The sequence below is a fragment of the Cibotium barometz genome, chromosome 24 (genome assembly GCF_041138505.1).
Source record: "Cibotium barometz isolate CiBa-2024 chromosome 24, ASM4113850v1, whole genome shotgun sequence".
NCBI classification, from domain to species: domain Eukaryota; kingdom Viridiplantae; phylum Streptophyta; class Polypodiopsida; order Cyatheales; family Cibotiaceae; genus Cibotium; species Cibotium barometz.
In genome coordinates this window covers 51,004,472-51,013,196 of record NC_141069.1, presented here as the reverse complement: position 1 = coordinate 51,013,196, position 8,725 = coordinate 51,004,472, and positions in this window count along the sequence as shown.

Sequence of the window (8,725 nt, the reverse complement as noted above, 5' to 3'; positions counted from 1 at the left end):
TTCCTAGCCCATAATACTTGGCAATATAATCACTTAACAAGATGGACTCTCGTTGAAGATCAGCAAGATCAACCAACAGATCCATATAAGGAGCCATGGACTCATCCATTGAAGACCAGCAAGGTCAATCAACCAGATCCATGCTCGATTTCAGAAAACAACTCCAACTCAGTTCCAATATCTTCCTCGACGCACGCGTGGGTATCCTAGGCGACCCAGAGCCCGAGCACCGTATGGTCAGCACCCTCTAGGATCCTTCGCAGGTAACCTAGCGCTTCACGCATAGGCCGCTTCCTTGGCCCCTCATCCACCGTACCGGAAGCTCACCATTTTAATCGCACCGAGGTTGGTCAAGACCTCGACCGACCTTGCTACGCGAGACGTCCTTCATTGACTCCCCGTCAGCACTTGCAACTTTCTCATCACGACCTTAATCACAAGACGGTCAAAATGCTCCCCCCAGCATTCTTGACATAAAACAATCATTTACAGACAGCATTTACAAACAGCATTTACAAATAGTTTACAATACAATTTCTATTTTAACTTTCATTTTTCCACATTATCCCTCCTCAATCTACATTACTTATTCCATATTCCATTTATATGTATACTCATCCCATCACATCATTTCCATCTCATCACTTCAGATTCCCTCACATCACAATCGTATATTCACATCCATACATCCACAACTATATGCGTACATTCACATCTACATGCATACATCTACATCCCTATGCATACATCCACATCCACATCCACATTCACATTCACCTCCATACATCTACATCTACATGCATACATCCACTCCACATTCACATCCACATCTATACATCTACATCTACATGCATACATCCACCTCTACATCCACATCTACGTCTATACACCTACATCTACATGCATACATCCACCTCTACATCCACATCTACGTCTATACACCTACATCTACATGCATACATCCCCATCCACATCCACATCTACATCTATACATCTACATCTACATGTATACATATACATCTCCATTCACAACTACATCTACATGCATACATCCATATCTCCATTCCCATCTACATCTATACATCTACATCTACATGCATCCATCCACCTCCACATCCACATCTACATCTATACATCTACATCTACATGTATACATCCACATCTCCATTCACATCTACATCTATACCTCTACATCTACATGCATCCATCCACATCTCCATTTACATCTTCATCTACACATCTATTTCTACATGTATACATCCACGTCCCATGCATACATCCACCTCCACATTTACACTCACATCCATACATCTACATCTACATGCAACATCCACATCTCCATGCATAATAAAATTCTTTTAATTAATCTAGGATGATAGTTCCTAGAATATGGTAGGAATTCCTCTTTTTATACTTTGAATGAATTTATTTTATGCGTAATTTCTATAAAAATTTTGCCATAGCTCCGCTACTATGACTGATAAATCTCAATTTTTTTTTCTAAGGGATAAAGCTCATTATTAAAGAAATAATTAGAATGGTCTCTACTTGGATCATCAATCCATAATGGTCTCTAATTGGATCATTAAGAAAACAATTAGAATGGTCTCTAATTGGGTCATCAATCCATAATGGATTGAATCATCAATGTGCATAAACTAAAAGCATAGCAAAAAGCCATTAATTTGGCCTCAAGCATAGCTTAATCTTGGATTAAGGAAAGGCTTTATGAAAAGCTTCATTTGGATTGAGAATGGTTCATGAGTATGACCATTTCTTGAGTGAGAGAGAGAAATTACATAAAAACCATTAGAATTTAAACATAAATGGAAATTAACTTCTATAGCATTTATTAAATTATGTAACTCTTCACTACTATTCACCAATTAACTTCAATAGCATTTAAAAAACCATACCAATTAAACTTCTCAAGCTTGAGAGGGGTTGAGAAGAGAGAATCATTGAGAAATTATAGAAAGATCAAAATTCAATATACTTACCTTATAATTTGCTTGATTCTTTATTCACGGTAGAGGCCCCCAACCAATCAATTGGTTTAGTATGTTGATGGAGCCACCAATGGGGATTGAAGAAAGAGAGAAGTATCAAAAACTAGTGAATTATTAAAGAATTCACAACTCTTGGCTTAGGTAGAGTAGAGTAACAATGCATAAGTCACTCTATATTTTGGCTTAGGTGGAGTAGAGTAACAAGCATAAGACACTATCTAATTTGGCTTAGGTGGAGTAGAGTAACAAAGCATAAGACACTATCTAATTTGGCTTAGGTGGAGTAGAGTAACAAAGCATAAGAGACTATCTTTTCTCTTTTAACAAGGGGAGGCTTCTATTTATAGGAAAATTTGAGCTCCTAACCAAACAAACTGATTCTAGAATTTTCCAAGTCAGTTTGGTCACTTTTTGACCATTTTTAGGTCAATTAAGCTAACTTTTTGGAACTAGACTTGAATGAGGAGAGAGGAGAGATGAAATATCTTAATTTTTATGAGTTTAAAACTCATTCAAGCATGTGAAATATGCACCTCCTTTAAAGAATTCCCCTTCCTTACATATGTGTCAAAATTGTATTGCTCATAGTTTTTTACTAATAAACCTTGTACATTTTCAACTCTTCATCTTATGTGAAATATGCACCTCCTTTAAAGAACTCCTCTTCCTTACATATGTGTCATAGTTTTTTACTAATAAGCCTTGTACATTTTCAACTCTTCATCTTATGTGAAATATGCACCTCCTTTAAAGAACTCCCCTTCCTTACATATGTGTTTATTTACTAATAAACCTTGTACATTTTCAACTCTTCATCTTATGTGAAATATGCACCTCCTTTAAAGAACTCCCCCTTCCTTACATATGTGTCATAATGGAATCATTTTAATATTGCTCATAGTTTTTTTACTAATAAATCTTGTACATTTTCAACTCTTCATCTTATGTGAGCATTTACTCATTTTTGGGTATCTTCTTTTACAAATTGGATTTATCTCCTCCCTACACATGGATTGATGCTATTGGCCCATAGGAACCTTAATTGGACCATAATCTAAAAATTTCTAAAAATCTAGACCCTTAGACTAAGGTTCTTTATACTTATTTCCAATTAATTCCAATTGCACATTGGAAAATTCTTTTTGAATTTCTATTTCAGGGGAACTTATTTTAATAAGATGAGTTAATTTTCTATCCAAAAATATTCATAATCTGAATATTCTCTCTCTAGCATATTTTTCTCTCTCTAGGCTAAAACAGTTAGAACAAGGCCTTTATATTTCTGAAGAGGGATTGATTACAGGGGGAAGATACTAGTCATCAAAAAGGGGGTTGGGGGAGGAATCTTACATTCTACCCCACTTAAAAAACGCGAGATGTCCTCATCTCGCAACTTGGGATAATTTCGCAAGATGCACGAATATGAGACTTAGAGAAAATTTTTAATCAAGATTAACCACCAAGAAAAGTCTTAAAGAGAGCAAGATTCAAAATAAGAACAAGATTTAAACTTTATTCATTCACGGGACTTATACAGTAAAGATAGAAGAACTCTTTACACTTCCATAAGCCCATCCATCATATGGTCACAAAAGCAGTCCTCACAAGCTGCACAAGTATAGGGTAACTCATCTATGGGAATGATTCTGCTGGTTATTGCCGCACCTATCTCAGTGGTATGAGGTGATCTAACAAAAGGACCTCTGAGAGGCAAGCCAAAAATGGGGTAAAGGCATATCTTCTCATGAGGAAGAAAACATGCCAGTAAAAAGACCCGCTCAGAAAACCCAAGATGCCTTGATCTCATGACACAGTAGTATCGGGGACCCAAACCCAAAGCTTCAATAACCATGGCCAAGCGGACATTGTTACGAAAGTGTTGCTGACCCCAGGGTGTTACCCTAGTTATGTTTTGATAGGTCCGCCATTTGGTCTGCGCTACAGAAGTTCCTAGGTGAGGAAAAAGTGAGCGCTCATACTGTTCTATAAAGTCTTTCTTCACAGACTCTCTTGCGTCTTGAAGGTGAGAAATCATCAGGGATAAAACTAATTCCTGTTGCCAAGCCATGAAGGAGATTAAGAAGGAAAGGAGATTGATGGGAGTAAGATTACTGTGAGCGATAGTTAAAGGTTACGACTTATATAAAGGAAGGAGCTAGCGTAACCTAGAAGCCAACGGTAACTTGCCACTGAAGTTTTACCGTCTTTCCATGATTCGTTTTTGACACATTTTTCTATAGAAGGCATTAATAATTTTGAGATGAGGAGATAAAAGAAGCTTGTAGGCTAAGTCACCTATTTTCATTGAATTCAGATATAAGGGTCACAATATTTGGGGGATAACTTCTTATACTCCCCAAGAGATAAAGAACTTCTTTTGGGCCGTACTCGAATGAAAACCAAAACCTTGGTATCCAAAACACCGATTCTCACTTCTAAACTCATTGTTCTAAATCCTTAAAACAGGCGTGACTCCTGAGAAGTATTCTAGGGAAAGAGTCTTCCTTTTTTTAAACAGAAATTTTCTTTTATTTTAGAGAGGGAATAATTATAAGATCAGAAAGGAAGATTCTTACTCCAGTATACCTCGAAGGTTGGGGAGGAATCTTACATCCTACCCCACTTAAAAAGTGCGAGATGTCCTCATCTCGCAAGGTAGAGGACAGCTCTTATTCTTAAGATCCAATTTTTATTCTGGGGTTGCTTATATTCTGGTCAACCCAGCAGAACACTGGGATAAATATCCCTTATATAGAACTCATCATTAAATAACAATTTCTTCAGATTATATCATTCATATCTTTAACATGATAATGGTCCATTAGACTGAAAAGTTTCCTTCGGAACATTCCTCCACACGGAAATTTCAGTCAAGCAAGTTCTCAATTTGACATCCTTTAACTTGATCTACCGGTCAAGTATTAACAGTGGCAATCTAACAGCACAACCCACTAATCTCATAGTGATTTGCTGAATTCGTTATCATCAATCTAGTTATGAATATCATCACAGGGACTCGTCCCATTCCCCCTCATTGTGGTTTCATTATATTTCAACTAATTTCTAAAAATCAACATTTTTCAATCAGCATTTTCAATCAGAATCCAAATCAATTCATTCATTCTCAAACAGAATTAAAAATCATATCAATCACATTCGAAATCATTATCTAGATAGCATTAACGCTTATAATTTCAAGTCTTAGATTTACTCGTATATACTGTCAGTAAAGAGCTGCAGTATACTCTCGGTATATACGGGTAGTCACGGCCCTTGGAATTATAAGGTAAATACTATCATGTCTAGGCCTCAAGCAAGTCAGGGATTCTATATAATTGTGGTACTTCCATCTGAAGACCCAATTACCAAATTACGAGTTTCAGTTTGAATATCAAATTGTATGAATTATCTCACACAATTATAATCTTTTTGTGTCTCTTGATAAATTTTTGATATATTTGTCTTCTCAGTTGATCTTTATTAACCAAATGCTCTGATACCAACTGTAGGATCCCTGTTCCCACCGAGCAACGGGTTCAGGGTACTGGCAGCGGAAGTAGCGCTTCTCGCGCGGGACAGGGGTCCCACACTCGGGGCCTCGCCCACGGATATCCGGATAAGAGACTAATCCGTCGGTTGTTCCAAAACCGAACCCGGAAAAACTTCCTCTACCGGAAAGCACGGGCGATTCCACCAGGATAACTTTTTACTCTAACGTAGTCAAGATCATTTCTGATCGAGATGTTCCGATTACATCTATAAGATACTTAGTCAGTTCAGGGAAGAAACTTGCACTTGGATCATTGGGATTAACGCTTTTTTCCCCATTCAAGAGGCACAGCCGTTGATTCCTATCCATAGAACAGTTTCTGTCCGGGATTTATTTATTTTTTTTCTATCGTAAAAACAAAAGTTTGAGTCTCGATTTACGGATCCATCAGTCCAGCCTAACCCCATCCAATCCCATGGGTTAGCCAACCGCCCAACCACTGTAGTGATGGGATCTAATTAAAAATTTGGTTAGGTTTTGTCCCGGGTACCAAGGAAAAGAGTCCCAAGGCCCCCTAGCCGGATGTTCATGCAAAATAAAACTAGTCACACCACTCACACACCCAATATGAAATTGCCTTTTTCAACCAGATTCAACCAGTTTAAAACAATCCTTTAATAAAACCATAGTATCATTGATCACCATCTTCCAATTTATCCAATTGATTCTTAATTTCCCATCATTCCTTCATCAGAGTATCTATGGCATCATTGGCAACTAGAACGCTCAGGAGCCGTTTCGATAGTTCCTAGCCCATAATACTTGGCAATATAATCACTTAACAAGATGGACTCTCGTTGAAGATCAGCAAGATCAACCAACAGATCCATATAAGGAGCCATGGACTCATCCATTGAAGACCAGCAAGGTCAATCAACCAGATCCATGCTCGATTTCAGAAAACAACTCCAACTCAGTTCCAATATCTTCCTCGACGCACGCGTGGGTATCCTAGGCGACCCAGAGCCCGAGCACCGTATGGTCAGCACCCTCTAGGATCCTTCGCAGGTAACCTAGCGCTTCACGCATAGGCCGCTTCCTTGGCCCCTCATCCACCGTACCGGAAGCTCACCATTTTAATCGCACCGAGGTTGGTCAAGACCTCGACCGACCTTGCTACGCGAGACGTCCTTCATTGACTCCCCGTCAGCACTTGCAACTTTCTCATCACGACCTTAATCACAAGACGGTCAAAATGCTCCCCCCAGCATTCTTGACATAAAACAATCATTTACAGACAGCATTTACAAACAGCATTTACAAATAGTTTACAATACAATTTCTATTTTAACTTTCATTTTTCCACATTATCCCTCCTCAATCTACATTACTTATTCCATATTCCATTTATATGTATACTCATCCCATCACATCATTTCCATCTCATCACTTCAGATTCCCTCACATCACAATCGTATATTCACATCCATACATCCACAACTATATGCGTACATTCACATCTACATGCATACATCTACATCCCTATGCATACATCCACATCCACATCCACATTCACATTCACCTCCATACATCTACATCTACATGCATACATCCACTCCACATTCACATCCACATCTATACATCTACATCTACATGCATACATCCACCTCTACATCCACATCTACGTCTATACACCTACATCTACATGCATACATCCACCTCTACATCCACATCTACGTCTATACACCTACATCTACATGCATACATCCCCATCCACATCCACATCTACATCTATACATCTACATCTACATGTATACATATACATCTCCATTCACAACTACATCTACATGCATACATCCATATCTCCATTCCCATCTACATCTATACATCTACATCTACATGCATCCATCCACCTCCACATCCACATCTACATCTATACATCTACATCTACATGTATACATCCACATCTCCATTCACATCTACATCTATACCTCTACATCTACATGCATCCATCCACATCTCCATTTACATCTTCATCTACACATCTATTTCTACATGTATACATCCACGTCCCATGCATACATCCACCTCCACATTTACACTCACATCCATACATCTACATCTACATGCAACATCCACATCTCCATGCATAATAAAATTCTTTTAATTAATCTAGGATGATAGTTCCTAGAATATGGTAGGAATTCCTCTTTTTATACTTTGAATGAATTTATTTTATGCGTAATTTCTATAAAAATTTTGCCATAGCTCCGCTACTATGACTGATAAATCTCAATTTTTTTTTCTAAGGGATAAAGCTCATTATTAAAGAAATAATTAGAATGGTCTCTACTTGGATCATCAATCCATAATGGTCTCTAATTGGATCATTAAGAAAACAATTAGAATGGTCTCTAATTGGGTCATCAATCCATAATGGATTGAATCATCAATGTGCATAAACTAAAAGCATAGCAAAAAGCCATTAATTTGGCCTCAAGCATAGCTTAATCTTGGATTAAGGAAAGGCTTTATGAAAAGCTTCATTTGGATTGAGAATGGTTCATGAGTATGACCATTTCTTGAGTGAGAGAGAGAAATTACATAAAAACCATTAGAATTTAAACATAAATGGAAATTAACTTCTATAGCATTTATTAAATTATGTAACTCTTCACTACTATTCACCAATTAACTTCAATAGCATTTAAAAAACCATACCAATTAAACTTCTCAAGCTTGAGAGGGGTTGAGAAGAGAGAATCATTGAGAAATTATAGAAAGATCAAAATTCAATATACTTACCTTATAATTTGCTTGATTCTTTATTCACGGTAGAGGCCCCCAACCAATCAATTGGTTTAGTATGTTGATGGAGCCACCAATGGGGATTGAAGAAAGAGAGAAGTATCAAAAACTAGTGAATTATTAAAGAATTCACAACTCTTGGCTTAGGTAGAGTAGAGTAACAATGCATAAGTCACTCTATATTTTGGCTTAGGTGGAGTAGAGTAACAAGCATAAGACACTATCTAATTTGGCTTAGGTGGAGTAGAGTAACAAAGCATAAGACACTATCTAATTTGGCTTAGGTGGAGTAGAGTAACAAAGCATAAGAGACTATCTTTTCTCTTTTAACAAGGGGAGGCTTCTATTTATAGGAAAATTTGAGCTCCTAACCAAACAAACTGATTCTAGAATTTTCCAAGTCAGTTTGGTCACTTTT